Below are 16367 nucleotides of genomic sequence, written 5' to 3'. Positions count from 1 at the left end.
ATGTGCCAGGAAATCAAAAGGCAAACTGATTGCCAGCGTGAAATCGGTAGCAAATGCAGCTGGGCGATGGAAATTCGCAGTTCATATTTATGACTCTATTAAATTCATGAGTACTTCACAGAGGGTAGGAAAAACTCCTATGCCAATTGCCAATTTAAGGACCTTTCATTAATTGATTGGCACCGTGTCCAAAAAACAGAATAAGGATGGAGAATTCTAATGAATTAACAAATAATACATTGCACCGAAACTGCAGTTCCACATCACATCGACATATACACATAGAAGTTTTTATCGATTAATGGAAAAAAGTAGTAGGAAAACTTTATTCGAAATAGAAATAACAAGAGCGCGAATTTAATTTATAAATGGAAACACTTTATTACAGTTCCCAAGACAGTTGACTTTCTTGATTTTCGTTAAATTATACCACATTTCATTTCACTTCATTTTAAGTTTTCTCAGCTCATAATGTTGGTTCGGTGATTTCCCCATCGTAAAACACGCCAAACCCGAGTCCCCCCATCCATATAAAACTATGTACTGAATAAATTTTCGCCTAGTCGGATGCAGTTTCCATGGTCTTTGCATTTATTAATTGCCTGACATTTCCATTCATTTAAATCAACGATGTTTTCGCGCTCAAGTGCATGAAAAACCTGAAGTGGCATTGCCGTAGGTGAACCACCAACATTGCACCACTGCTCCACCGTCCACCACCGAACCATCGCCCAATTCATCCACCGTGCAGCAATTAACATAATTTTTCGCAAATTGCACCATAAATCTCATCTTCGTTTTTATTTGGTGCCATTCGCCTAATTCAGTCAATTAAATATGAGTGAAATTGCATTTTTGGCATTGGGTTAGTGTGTGGGCTTAAAAAAACAAACAACATTTAAGTGGAAATTTACAAGCACTATTTGTTAGTATTAGGGAAAAATAAACATGTTTAACCATTTTACGTACCATTGAATAAATATTTTCCATTATTTGCTTAATGGGAATGAGTATCGATTCTTTTTATACCCGTTACTCGTAGAGTAAAAGGGTATACTAGATTCGTTGAAAAGTATGTAACAGGCAGAAGGAAGCGTTTCCGACCATATAAAGTATATATATTCTTGATCAGGATCAATAGCCGAGTCGATATGACCATGTCCGTCTGTCCGTCCGTTTGAACGTCGAGATCTCAGGAACTACTAGAAAATTGAGATTAGGCATGCAGACTCCAGAGACATAGACGCAGCGCAAGTTGGTCGATTCTTTTTGCCACGCCCACTACAACGCCCACAAACCGCCCAACACTGTCACGGCCAAACTTTTGAAAAATGTTTTTTTTTTCTCATTTTTGCATTAGTCTTGTAAATTTCTATCGATTTGCAGAAAAACTTTTTGCCACGCCCACCCTTACGCCCACAAACCGCTTAAAACTGCCACACCCACACTTTTGTAAAATGTTTTCATTTTTTTTAATTTTCTTATTAGTATTGTAAATTTCTATCGATCTGCAGAAAAACTTTTTGCCACGCCCACTCTAACGCCCACAAACCGCCCAAAACTGCCACGCCACACTTTTGAAAATGTATTTGATATTTTTTCACATATTTGTTAGTCCTGTAAATTTTCTCTCGATATGCTAAAAATCTTTTTTCACCGCCCACTCTAACGCCCACAAACCGCAAAAAACTGTCAGTGGGGAAATTTCTCCTTTGTCCTTCCACCATTAGAGTAACGGGTATCAGATATTCGGGGAACTCGACTATAGCGTTCTCTCTGGTTATTTATGCAAATCACTTAGGTAAAAAATACATTTTAAATTATCCTTAGGTTACATAAGTCTTGCCATACAAAGAAGTCCCTTTAATAAAACAATTTGATATGTTTTTTTGCAATTAACTTATTGATTACTACATATTTTTGTTGTTTTACTGCAGATTTATTTGTTGTCAGCGCAAAACCTAATGCAAATTTCCATTTGGCCGAGCTAATAAACTATGATTAGTTCCATATGGCCAGCCATTGGTTTGATGCCACTAGTTTCTACCGCTGTTTTGAATTTATTATGGCCGCGTTTCGGTGTGTTTCAAAGGTAAATAATTAATTAATTTGATTAGTGAGAGGCAAGATGCCTTAATTTATTTTTATTTAATTTAAAATGCTGCTGCCGACCGCGTCATGAATATTCATTGCCATCAACGCAATAACTTATCCGCGTAAACATTTTAATTTACAGCCAACTTTGCCTTTTGCGATTAATTTTTGGTGATTAGCCCGTAATTTATTTGCCGGACTCACATCCGACTTGATCGTGATGTGTGGCACAGTTTCTTTTCGAGCAGCTGCGGCGCAGAGTGCCATCAATCAAGGGGCCAGTTCATATCGATTATCTGAGCAATGGTTGCGATGGGCAATCCGTGATCGTGATGTGGCAGCTTTTCGCCCGTGTGTGGCATGGCGATTGATGCCCATCAACGCCTGCCCCGGAACCAATTCGGAAATTAACATTTTCGTGTGCTTTAATTAGCAGAAGCCTTGGAACTTGGAACTCCGTTCCAGAACCAGCTCTCGAACCCGGGTCCTCGGGTGTGCTACCAATCCGCTTTCTGGGAAGGGCAACTACCAGGCCAGAATGAGCTTCAAAAGAGCCGTCCTTCGCGTTTCCACGAAAACACGGGTTTGTTAATGAAAATGTGGCACATAAAACGCATAGAGTCAATGCCGCCGATGCCGAAATCAATGCAAACAATACCATTCGGATCCAAGAATGCCTCCTAACTAGCTACCGTTTAATTTTTATTACGCTCCACAGAGGTGAGTGTGAAATCGTCGGCGTTTTTACGATTCCGAATCCAATGGAGAATCCCTTTGATTCTGTGATCTCTCCCCGGCTACATCTATATCCCATCTCCACATTTCCTAGTTCTGTTTGCCGATTCTATTCACACGGCTTTGACAAGTGCCCAGTCCCGAAAACTCGTATGATTCCCTCGACCTGGCCAAGGAGCTCCTCCAAGGCGGTGGGAAGTGCTCGTTCTTGTGGCCATAAAATATCTCAAGGGATCTTGACTTTTGCCTATTTTGACGTTTATAAATATCCCACAATTTGTTGTTCGTTTGCGTCCCTCTGACGTAATGCTGATGGAGAAAGGTTTCCGCTGTGGGAACGAACATGTGTCCGTTCGCTGGATCGCCTTTGATTGCTTTATTTGTTTTTTTAGGCCTCTCGAGGGCGTTGCAAGTGTGTTTTGATTGTTCAACATGGTGTTTCTTTAATTGCCTTCGAATTTTCCACGCTTACTTGGTGGCACTTGCCTGTCCGGCAGCAGCCAGGATGTTCCTCATTTTTGCCACTCGGCGGCGTTTTAAGCCAGGAAGTGCGATATGGGAAATGGGACTCCGGTTTCCCCATCAGTCTGTGTTACTTAGTATCACTTAAAAGTGCACATCAATTTAAGGATTTCCTTTGGAAGTCACTGTCACAATGCGAAAGTATTCTGGTATTTTTAAACTTTTTTGATTCATATCTTAATGGCATAACATTCTTTTGGGCTTACAAAAATGTAGTTCATGATGCTAGGAATTAAAATGCTATATATGTACATAAAATAATGCCTAATACTGGCGAATACTAATACTAACTCAAGGAAGTGTTAAAGAACAGCTTTGTAACAATAGTACTTGGTATCTCAGTGTGTTTAGTGTATGGTGGAAAAATAATATTCTTTTGAGATCTGAAAAATTGTACAGCCTTTTTGACAAATCCTAAGTTTTATGGGAATAATAAATCTGGAGTTCCATGGTATAAGGCAAAGGAAATGTTCCAATATTCCCCCAATTTTTCACATACTGATCGCCGCTCGTTTTACTGCTTACCGCGAATTTATTTTGCTGACATTTGTCTGCTTGGCAGCGGTGCGTGTCCGTGCAACAGAGGCCTTTGATGTGGCCCCTCTGCTGGAGGATTTTGACAGTTATGCTAATGACACCCGGGGGTCCCCGGATTCGGAGCCAATGCCCCGAATGACTGACTTTAATTTGACAGAGTCTTGCATGTCACTTTTGTCGCATTTCGCATTTGGCATTTAGCATTTCGCCAGCGAAATATAACCGATTCACCCAAATCGTGGCGGCGTCTTGAAACGCCACTCATATTGCCACTTCCGCTGGCGTTTTGCTGAGCTGAGCGATCTTGCAGAATGTCATGGGAATATGAAAATATCACATTCGGTGGCATGGTGTTTGTGCCTCCGCCGCAGGAAGAGGGCTTTTTGTTGGTTTTTATTTGTTTGTTGGTGGCATTGGCATTGGCATGTCATTTGGTCGGATGCCGCCGCACGGCTACCTGCCAATTATTCTAGCCGAGGAGGACTGGATGGCTGGATGGCTGGAGGACTGGGGGACTGGGGCAGCAAAGCCCAGAGCGACCACCAAGCTAGCCGCTTCTAACAGGCGATGCCGGCTTTGATCTTTGATCTTCTGCCGCCGACTGGCCAATGGCCAGGCAATGTGATTAAGCCACAGATACACAGATATCTACGAGATACGAGACACACACTCGTTCGAATGCATGTATACTTACACACACAGGGACACTGCGAAGCTCGTTACCTTGCGTCTCGGCCTGTTTTCGCTCGTTATTCTCCACTTTGTACGCCTGTCTGGCCATTTATCAAAGCTGGCCAAGAGCTCTCGCTCGCACGGTATCCATTGGATGCGTTAAGCGGCTCATATCTTCCGTCTGGCTTTGAAGTTCGGCGCGGCTGCGTGATTGGCTAAAGTCGTTTAGGTTCCAGCACCCAGTATCCAACGTGCAGCATCCAGCGTTCTCCTCTGCTGCTTGCTGGTTCATTAGAAAATGACGGCTTTGTCTTTTTTATGGCTTACTTTAACGCATTGCTCTGGGGCCTCGGTGGTTGTTCTTGTTGGCTTAACTCATTTGGCCGGCGGGCCTTTTGCCCATTAGCCATAATGGCCACATTGCCACCTGTGTTGTGTTGTGGTCGTCCGAGCTCTGGGGTTGAGTGGCCCCTCAATTGCTGCATACCTTCGGGCGTTCCACGCCGTTGTGCCCCATCACGTTGTCACCTCAAAGTTTGCTAATATCTCCACTACCGTTCCCGCTCTCGTTCCCGCTCTGTGCCTTGACTTTATTCAATTTCGGCCTGGGAAAGGCATTTGGCAAGTCTTGGGAAAGTTTAGCTTCATTTCATCCATACAGTGCTGCTGGGCTGTGGGAACCCGCTGTTTCCGCATTTGGGCCAAATTCAGACTAATCATGCCAATAATTTATTGTCACTCCCTCGGCAAAGCCAGAAAGCTGCGCAACGAATCCAGCAAACCCCCAAAGTTGGCCCAGCCACCCCAAAGTAACCCCGCGAGTAAACAAAAGTCCAGAGTCAACAGATCGAAGTCGATGATACATGTGAGTGGGCAAAATCTAATGGATTGATTTATGTGTTATCACCTGGAGTGAAGAAATTTATTACTACCCGGGCAATAAATCACAGCGACACTTCTGTGTAGACGCAACAGACTGATATTGATATACGGGGAAAAGTTGGCTGAAATTGAAAAGGGATAGCGATTCGCCACACTCCATTCGGGGATTTCGGTAATTAATAGCACCCAGCGGCATTTTTGCGAGGCGGCAATAAAAATATGTTTTCCGATTTGTTTGTCTTTGACCAAAGCCAGCCCCCAATTGCGGGGGTGTTGGAAAATTAATTGCTATCATTAAGATTTAACATTTTCGGGCGGGGTCATCGGCAGCGAGATGGAGTGAGGAAATCCCGCACAGGATGTAAACGAAATGTAATTTGAGATTTTATTGCTTCCGCGACGAAAGCAGTTGAATGATTTTGTTCTTTCGGGATCAGGACTCTTTGGCACTTCTTTGGGCTCCCCATCACCGGCTAATGGAGATTTATTTTTGGGGCGTGATTTCGGGAGGCAGATGCCGATAGATCTGAGTGCAATGACTGGACAAGGGCAGCAATTAACACAGTGACGCCACATTTTACGCTCCGCTCCGCGATTGCTGTTGGGAAATGTGTAAATTAGCCTAAAATTTTAACAGCAAATACAACAACGCCCTCGAATGGAAATGGGAATGGAAATGGGAAGGGAAAGGGGCTTGGGATTCGATCGATATCGATCCCGTTCTCATGAAATTCGAGTGCGGGATTTTAACACAATTATAAATCTCTCTCCGGCGTATTAATGCCTAATTGTGGCCGGGCTCTAAGCGGGCTAAGAGGCACCTGTGTGAGTCGGCACTGATCAAAGATAAAGGATCAAAAGGACGAATCTATCCCTGCCACTCGCTCCGTCGTTTGCGATTCTCCACGCTCGGCGGATCGTAGGTGTGAAAGGCATTGACCAAAACTAAAGTGCTTGGTGCGGCAGTCCATTAGCCACCAACGCCGAGGACGGAGAAGGACTCCTCGAGTCCTTGCGCTAACTACGCGTACCTAATGCGAGTCCTTTGTGCCCGGCTGTGGATTATCACACGCTCCGTAATGAGTTTCCCTGCACCGAAGTCCGAAGTCCGAACACCCAGACCTGCTGGCAAACCTGTGCCAATTTCGACCCCTTTGTCCAGGACATTGGCTACGCACCTCCAGACAATGCGCCTCACACCTAAAATCCCCATGCCAGGATTATTCCATTTGTAACATCAACACATCGATGAAATAACAAAAAGAACACTGGCTGGGGAGAAAAAGTAAATTAAACTAAATCGAATTAAGTGGACTCGCATTCAGCTTGTGCATCCGAGGTTGATGTTTTGAAAAATGGAATTTTAATTTGCCACCCAAGAAGACACGGCGGCAAGTGGGGAACCCGCCTAAAAGGTTTCCACTTTCGGCCATTTTCGATAAGCGTGATGGGCGACCAATCCGAAAATTAATTTGGTCGATGCTTCCCCAAAATGCGTGTGGCGATCCACTTGATTCGACTTGATCGGATCGGATCGGATTCAAGTGGGCGCAACTTCGGCCAGCCACTAGTTCAGATAACTGAATGACTGCGGGCTTGGATTTCCAATTAGGCCGTTGTTCAAATGAATTTGGACTTGGCCCTTGGGAAACGGTGAGGAATGGCGCAAGCTATTTGGACAAAATAGTTCAAGTCTTTATTTAGCCTATCAACAATTAAGTTATGGAAATAAATGAGCTTTTATTATATATATTATATATAGAATCAATTTGGTTTTTAACGCTTTGGGCAGTGAGTTTAACTTCAGGTTTTATTCTATGAATTATATAATTACAATATTATTTCCTAAAATTCGTTTTCAGTTTTCCAAAAGCCTTTTTTCTATTGCTGACATCACATAAATCTGACGTCGTTTCATAAGGTGATAAAGTTCTGTATAAGTGGTATACATCGGTATAAATCGGACTACTATATCTCTTACCAATTTACTAAAAATAAAAGAAGGGAAAGCATAGCTTATCATAAAGTGAAATATCACTGAAACTAGCAGGAGTTCTTAAATATAATATTTCAACATTTACTGACCCATTTTGATTATATTTATATACTACTAGGGTATAAAAGCTTAATTCCCGTGTTCTTCTTGGTTTGTTTGCCTTCCCAGTTTTGCCCACGGAGACGGCAAATAAAAAAAATGTATATAAATAAACTTTAAACTTTAGTATAATGATTTGAAAAAATATATAAACAAAAAAAAGGAACTTATTTTAATTTTTTGTCAATAAACCTGGCTTTAAATTCTTACAATATATATCGGCAATTACAACATTAATTGTATTTAGGTAGATATGTTTTCTTGTTCGATTAAAAAACAATTCAATCATCAACAATTTTTTATTACGTTTAAATGCAGACTACGTAATAAATATATACAAAATCAGGTAAAGTTAGTCCTGCCCATAAACAGACTCCCACAACCGTCGAGCATCGAACGTGTTGCATGAGAGCGGCAACTCTCTCTTGCTGACTTCCTCTCCCTCTTTCGCGTTGCTTCCAAGCGTTGCAGGCGTGTCTTACATGCCACTTGCAACAGTGACGTCATTGGGGCTCCCAGCCAATCAGAGCCGCCGAAACGGAGTCGGCGCACACGAAGCAGCGGATACACAGAGCGGCAGCGAACATTTAGCCAAATTAATTGCAGGATAATAACTTACGTCCTGACACGACCACCGCCCATCCACCACTTCGCATACGCGTAATTGGATTTCCTTCGGGCCTCGCTCCTTTTTTGCCCACTACCGCCTCCACATCGTCTTGCAGTTCCATTCCACTCCAATCCCGATTCCGATCCCGAAGCCAGAAACCCAATGCCAAAATTACGCCGAATAAGAACGCTATCTCGATGCCATCTGCATTTCATTTCGTTCGTAATTGGGCGCAATTCAATTTTAAAATAATTGTGACTATAATTTCAGTGCAATTTTGTGTTGTTTGCCATGTGCCAGTCGACTCATAAATAAATTAATGAAGTGAGTTCACATGGGAGACGAATAACATTGTGACATTTCGTCGCCGTTTCCTCATTTCAATATCAATACCACTGAGTGGAGTCTGAAGCAAACGTATAATTTGGCAGGGTAAAATTACCTGTAGCCCAGACATAAATTCACCCAGCTTATAATGTCATATTATTAACGATAATGGCGCATTTGGCTTTCAGCTTTTAGCTGATCGAGCAAATCCATCATGCGCTGTGTGGAGAGGCCCCATTCGAGGCCCATTGTCTAATTAATTAGCCCGACTCTCGGCCAGTCGCAACTTAATTAACACCGACAGGGAACGAGTACATTGCCATTGTAATCCATAAGTTTCATGCTGGGCCTTTCGGGTTTTCAAAGTTATTTGGCCTGCAGTGAAAAAATGTCTTTCGGTTTTTCTTTCATTATAATAGTTAGGTAATAATAAAATTCAAATAACACCTAGAGAATATACAATTACCAGTGAATTTATAAACGCATCATTATTTGGCTTAAGTGTGAGCTAAATCATGTGGCGCCCAACGTTAAAAGTAAAAATTAACGTAAACCTAAATAAGGGAGACAAACTGGAATTAATTTAATCCAACATTTTTTTGGCACTCAGTGGAAATTTAAATGTAAGTTTAGTTTGATGCCAATATATTTACCCCCATATATTTGCCAATATATTTGCCCCCAACGCCACCAACCTTGGTTAAGACCCAGTGCAGCACATTAGTCACTTGGCTCCGCACAAACAATCATTCTGCGTTCATAATTGATAAAGTAACGTTCCACTACAGTTTGACAGAGCCGGGTCTATAGACGAGATGCCCATTCGGCCACTAATTGCCACCAGTTAATGGCGCAATTTGATTTTTAAATAGCGGCTGGGCTGCGGCCAACATCATCAATGACAGCTTTTGTCAGCAGCTTTTCAATTGAGCGTGTAGTAGTCGCTCCTCCGGCTTTCGGATTGGGGCCTTCTGTTCTGGTTTCGGTTTTGGGTGAAATCCGTCTGCCGCAGAGAAAGAGATGCGGTCAAAGAGTTTAACACGAATGAAATTCCTCAATTAAGGGTAATTGTAGAGCGACCACAGGCTCCCCCTCCCGACCCCATTAACATCTCATACCTTCGCCGATCTGGCGATCTGGAGAGTACGTGTCGATAATAATATTTCAAACTAATTGCGTCTACAATTTCAAAGTGTTGCCGAGCCGATCGAGCTGATCGGTCGATCGGTAGCCGCAGAAGTGACATGCAGCTGACAGCTGAGTTATGATCAAGGGCCCTTTTTCACTCAGTTCAGCTCAGTTCAGTTCAGTTTAGTTTAGTCCGACATCGGGCTACTTAAAGCCAAATTTGGGGTTTGGCGACGAGTCTGCAGCCAGCGGCCATGTTTTGCCAGGGAAGTGCGTATAAATTCGCTGCGAAGCTTTCACCGGCACAACGAGATGCCCAACCAGGCCAGTTTCCTTACCAACGAGAGGCCGCAGAGGAGAACTCGAACTCGAACTCGCGCCCCTTCCACCGCCAAAGCTCTGTTCTGAACGCATCTCGGATCGCATCGCATCGAGGCGACCATATACGTCCGAAGTGAGGCATAATTACCACCTTTAGGAAGATGATGGTGGTTTTTCGCGGGCTTTGATCTTCCGCCGCGGCCAAGGCAAGTCCAAGTCCACCAGCCGATCTCCAGGGAAGTCGCTGAGACCACAGTGACGACGACGACGATGACGACGACGACGTCGGTCGGTAGTGCCGGTGCCCAATCCATCTATCGATTTTTAACGCGAGGCTGACGTTAATGGGGTCCCGGATTGGAACAGAGCTGAGAGCTGAAGCTTGCTGGCATGCAGCGAAAAGGGTATCCATGGAAACAAGACCTCAGACAAATAATGTTACCCACATATTTCGATTTTTAATCTCACAGTCTCAGTTTCTACATGCCAAGGCATTATTTCAACTGTACAAAAAGAAGGAAAGTAATTAATTGGTTACTACTTATATGTATAATATAAGTTTGCAGCTTAGTAGAAAAGTAAACTAATTGTGGTTTATTTGCTTTATTGCTTTATTTTTCCGTAATATTTTTGTTAATCTCTATGTAAGAATCTACTAATCCTTGCATGCAATTGACAAATATTTTGTATGTTCTATATAATAAACTATACAGTTAGTTTAATAAATTGAATATACACGATTGCCGTCCCCGGCCACAGTGCTGGGCATGCGAATAGGACCACGGAGGCGCCCTGCGTTCCACCTCTTGCATTCTGCAATTCTTCGTGTGCAGTGCAATTACGCGCATGCGTCATGCACTCCGCACTCTTTCGTCCCCAAAGGCAATTCCCCTTTTCCTTGGCATATAATTATGGAGTACTAGTACTCTTATTTTCCAAGCCAAAAGCCGGCAATTAAACTTTCCCGCTATTTTGTCTACTGATTGCTTTGCCATATTATGCGGCGTTGGCTCTAATTAATTGGTGGTAAATATCACAATTAAAAAGATCTACTGGAGAATAAGAAAGAGCAAAAAAAATGTATGATTATTATAACTTGAATTTAACGAAACACTTATTCCTAAAATACTCGTTTTATCAATAGCCACTTACTCAAAACATTCCATTACGTTTTCTCTGTTTTGGCAAAATTACAAAACCAATTTACCATTTTCTTCTTAGCCATAGAGTATATACTATTCCGTCTTTGTCTGCTTGATCCACTCCAACTCGCTGGCTTTGCGATACTCGAGTTTCAGTCGAGGCACGTTCATAAATCACTTGACTTTCTAATTTTCCCGAATCAGACGAAGAAGAATGTACGTACATGGTAATAAATGTTGAAAATTTCAGGTTCATGAAGTTGTGCTAATAGAAATAAAGTCACTTGACTGCATTAAATCGCATTGGCCACGCGCACTTGTACGCTGAATCCAGATTTCGGACTTCAGCCCTCGTAACATTCGATGTGGCAGACAACCCTCCCCTCCGGAGGACCTAAAAACTTACAACTGCTGAAGTTTAGATACGCATGCCCACCACCGCAGGATAATGAATGCAGGTGCAAATGGAAGCGGAAGTACGTCACGCTTTTTATGCCAGCACAGGAAGCGGGGAGCGCATTAACTTGCCCCACGATGTCACATCGTCATGGCTTTGATGACTACGAGGAATTTTCAATTTCAAGAGGATGGTTCTGGGGCTGGGACTGGGACTGGGTTGGTCGGCCAGCGGATGAGTTTCTCGTCAAGTGCGCGTTGCCAGTTAGGCCATCATGTGCCTGTCATTTGAGGTGAGGCGTCATAATGTGCCTCCTGCTTTCTGAGTCCTGAGGTCCGTACCGTTTTATGAGGCCCACCGACCACCGCCTACCGCCCCCAGGAGGAGTCGCTTAATGAACATTTCCAAGTGAATGGGCACATTCATTTCAATTTGTCAATCTCGCTCTGCGCCCATCCCCTTTCGCTCCGAGGGCCGTGTGGGTGTGGCCCAGCTTTTAATTCCACTAAATGGCTGGGCATTGTCGTGTTTATACACGTGAAAATGTATGACAGACTTTCTTAGTTTCCTTACCCCTGACTCACTCTCTTTCACTCAATCGCTGATTGATGCTGCATCGATATCGATTCGGAGCGGCTCAATCGCTGCTGTAGGTCGCTCTGGGGCAATGATTTGATGTCGATCTCCCTGCGCCATAATGTAAGCGATTTATCTGTGAAACAAAATCACCGTTCTGCAGCTTTCTCGCTCCTACACTTGCAGGAATTATTGAGAATTGTTCTCGAGTTTCAAAAACATGTTTTGGGATGAAAAGCTAGTTGAACTAGTTGTAGATCTTAAACAAAATGTATGATAAACAGTTTAGAATACATAAAACACGTTTAAAGAGAATATTATAGTTAGTTAAATAATCATTATTACATTTAACAAAAAACATAAGACCAACAATTTCCATTTTATTTTTTTGCAGTGCAGTCAGTGTCTTGTGTTTTCTATGGCAAAGAGCTAAGTTGGTGTAACGAAGAGACAACAAACTTTGTTTCCATCTCCAGTTGCAATTAGAAACAGAGACAAGATTTGTCGGTAATTGCTGCCACACCTCCCGACCGCTCACCCCCCTCCCCTCCCCGTTCCTTCTTTTTGACCTAATGTCTCAATATTTCCCAATTATGCTCAACGCATATAATTTGTTCTTATTCGCGCCACACAGTCAACGTGCGCATCGATCGCGGCCAACAAAGCAGCAGATAGCGGCGAGCAGATGGCCCAGAGTCCAGAGAGCAGGTCCAGGGAACTGGGATCGGGATCGGGATGGGGGATCTGGGGGATCTGGGGGATCTGGGGGATCCGGGGACTCGGGTATCCGGGGCCATGGCAATCGTACAAATAACTCCATCGTTGACTCCAATCAACTTTCAGGCTGCACACGGCGTTGCTGGCACCGGGATCCGCCAGACTGGGAGGTCTCTTCTCTGCCCCGGAGCCACTCCGTTTCCATCCTGGTGGAGATCGTGCGCCGAATGCAGCGCTTCACATTATTAGATGCGGATTACCACTTTGGTGCAAAGATCAAATCACTTTGTGGCCACACAGCTTGGTAGGCCGGCGGTGGACACCAGTGCTGGTGCGTTAGCCTTTTTCTGGCCCTTTCTTTTGGGTCTACAATTTAGAGATTTTTAGTAAAATGAATACAAGTTAATTTGTCTTTTTTAGTTGGTCACAATAGGCAATGATATAATAGTTAAAGGCCGATTATTAGATTGAAGGCAGGCAAAAGGATTTCAAATAAGAATAATTTGGAAATTATTAGATTGATCTAAATGTATAGCGTGACTGTAAATGGATTTAACTTTTAAAAAAAAATCTAAATAAATGAAAGTCCCAAATAAACGATTAATGAATTACTTAACTAAGATGTATAACACTTAAATAATTGTTCTCCATGGAAAACTTTTTTTTATCTTTTAAAAGCGGGCACCACTGGTGGACCAGGAGACCACAAGGTGGCTGCGGATTGGTGGCTCCAACGGGGATGAGCTGGGAGTCGGGAGGGGGAGTGCCGACCTGCTGGCGTCAGCTTGAGGTGGCTCCAATCACGATTTGGTGCTGCTTTTTCGCGCACTGCTTGCCTTTTACGATTTGTTTGATTTGGCCAAATGAATTGCGCCGTTTCAATGTTTGAACTACGATACGATGGCCACATGCTGGGCAGTCAACTGCGATTGAAATGTCATTTGTCAAAATAAATTTAACGGCCTTTCAAGCCGCCGCCGAAACGCCCCCGAGGGCCAACTAAAACCGCACCCAGATCGGGTCCGAGCGGATATATCCGAATCCGAATGCGATCTGCTGGTTGGACAATGTGCCACAACGGCGTGCGTGTTCAACACGTGTGCTAATCTCATCAAAACAACCGACCACCAGGTACCACAGGCAGCCCAGCTCCAGTCCGAGCCACTAAATGCAACAAATCAACCTTCAATCAAGACAATCGCACACCGCACCCCGCACCCCGCACACCGCACCACACCACACAACACCAGAGCGATCCAAAGACGGGGCGTTGTTCGCCGATCCTTGTGCGGCATCATCAAACTGGCATAAATCTTTAATGGAATTCATTCATTATGGGGCCACAAAGAGGCACTTTGGCCATGCCAACAATGGCCCTGGAGGCTCTCGTTCTTGCCGTTTTGTATCCTTGCAGGCATTGTAAATTCGCCTTTATGTTTGCGGGACCCGGGTCGCAATTATCTGAGCGTTTTCCGCACAGGGAAGAGGCGATCCTGGGTCTTTGTGGCCTTTGTCAGTGATAAAGCGAAGGCGCTAAAGGATAACACCTTCTTAACACCTACCAGGTATATTGATTGTCTTGTGCAGCGGCGAATTGAAAGACGACTGTGTCAAGAAAGCAGTCAGCCGATGCCACTGATGGAAAGTATTGGGCCGAATAAATTGACCAAAAACGGATCAAAGGGAATTAGGCGATCCTTCTATTTCTCTAAGGCTTAATCAAATGGATGTCTGTTCATGGATGAATGAATCAATTGAATCAATTTGAACAATTAAAAAAGCCTTAAAACATTTGTATTTGGCAAAGTAAGTCATTCTCACAGATTGCTATGAACAATTGAAATACTTTTCATTGCTTAAAGTCTATAAATAAATAATTGGTTAAAGGCATCAATGAATCCATTTTGCTTTCAGTAAACATTAGATTGGCCATCTGAATACCGCATCTCGAAAACTCCAGTAGATGTAAGCCCGGTCGACCGTCCAATCCTTCCAATCCCCATGTGCATTACTCATTACCCTCATCGAGGTCCTACCGATCCCACTGCCTGCCACACAGTACGTCGGAAACTCCCACAATCGTAATTAAGCCGTTGCCTTTGATTGCCAATCCGAAGCCCAATCCAATCCTACCCAATCCTTTTCCTAGCCCTTTGGCCCCCGCCCCCATCCTTGATGGTTGTTGTGATTTCGAGGCGTGAAATAAATTGATAATTTCGGCTTTATTGGATTCTCCGGGCTCCAGACGCGCATACCTCGGCATGCCTCACATGCTGCATGCTTCGATGCGCTGCTGTAGGTCTCCATTTCTTATTCACCCTGGTTCTTAACTCCCTGCCCAAGCACATTCCCGTATCCATACCCATAGCCATGCCTATACCCAGACCCAGACCCAGACCCATTCCCATAGCCATACCCACCGATCCCATCCCATCCCATCCCATTCCATCCCTCATCTGCTTGTGGGCAATTAATCTGGGTGAGCGTGCGCGGATGGCTGGCTGGCAAGGATTAAATCGATTTTATGTAGCCGCAACTCGATCATGATCTTTCGATTGTTCCCGAATCATGGATTCGTGGCTCAGAATCGGGGGTTCGTCTCCAGATTATGAAAATTACGAATACTGGGGGCATAGAGCCCACCAAACAGTAGCCGGCGGCCACCAAGGAGTCCAAAAGCCGAAAAGCCAATCGAAAACCACGGCAGCCTCAACAGTTTAGCGCTTTTTGTTTTCCGCTCCGCGTTTATGGCCCAAAAATGCCGTTTATTGATGGGCACAATGCCTAAGCGGATCTGCATGCGCATAAATTGCCCAAACTCTGTCAGAGACTCTTAAAAACCAATAAATTTACAGACAAATTTTTTCGGAGAGTGCGTTCCCCAAACTCACGTTAAAATGTCGTAAACAACTTAGTCATAATTTTGGTAATTAAAATTGGCCGCCCGCAAGCTTCGACAGAAGTGGGTATAAATACATACATAGAAGTTATATATGGGGCCGTGAGTGACTAAACATAATATATTTAAGTATTTGTAAAATCCGCACATTTTAAAACCAATTCAATGATATCAGTATTCACCAATTCTTACAATTGACCGTGTAGAAATTAGTATTTGTGTTTTGAAATCCTAGGCGCTTTTCTATAAATAATAATTAGTAATAATAATAAGTAAATAATAATTTTTTCAATCTCGTTCGAAAAAACCACCTCCAAAGTAAACATGTCACGCACACATCTCTTGGCGAACCAGTGGAATTGAATCCCTCTTCCGATTTATCTCACCGCCTTGAGGTGTGACTGTAACTTTGTTGTGCGGTTTTTATGGGGTATCCAAAGGGCTACTTACAGTGGGCAAAGAAGCTGATGATTCGGGGGCACTTTGGGCCTTAATGACGGCTTTTTCGGTTAATTGAATTACTTTTGAAAAGTCCGTGTTTATGGCGGATTGATGAGTAAGAAACTCTGCTCGGGGCCAGCTTTCGATTTACCATATTTCACAAATATTTATGGCCCGCAGGCAGATATTTCAACCGAATATAAGCAGAAATTGATTAGCACCTGTGACGAACGCTATGGACTTGGTCTTGGCTAAGTTGGCTAAGTTGGCCC

Source organism: Drosophila teissieri, chromosome 3R (genome assembly GCF_016746235.2).
Source record: "Drosophila teissieri strain GT53w chromosome 3R, Prin_Dtei_1.1, whole genome shotgun sequence".
Classification (NCBI taxonomy): domain Eukaryota; kingdom Metazoa; phylum Arthropoda; class Insecta; order Diptera; family Drosophilidae; genus Drosophila; species Drosophila teissieri.
The sequence above is the reverse complement of the archived record's forward strand: the minus strand, read 5'-3'. Positions refer to the sequence as shown.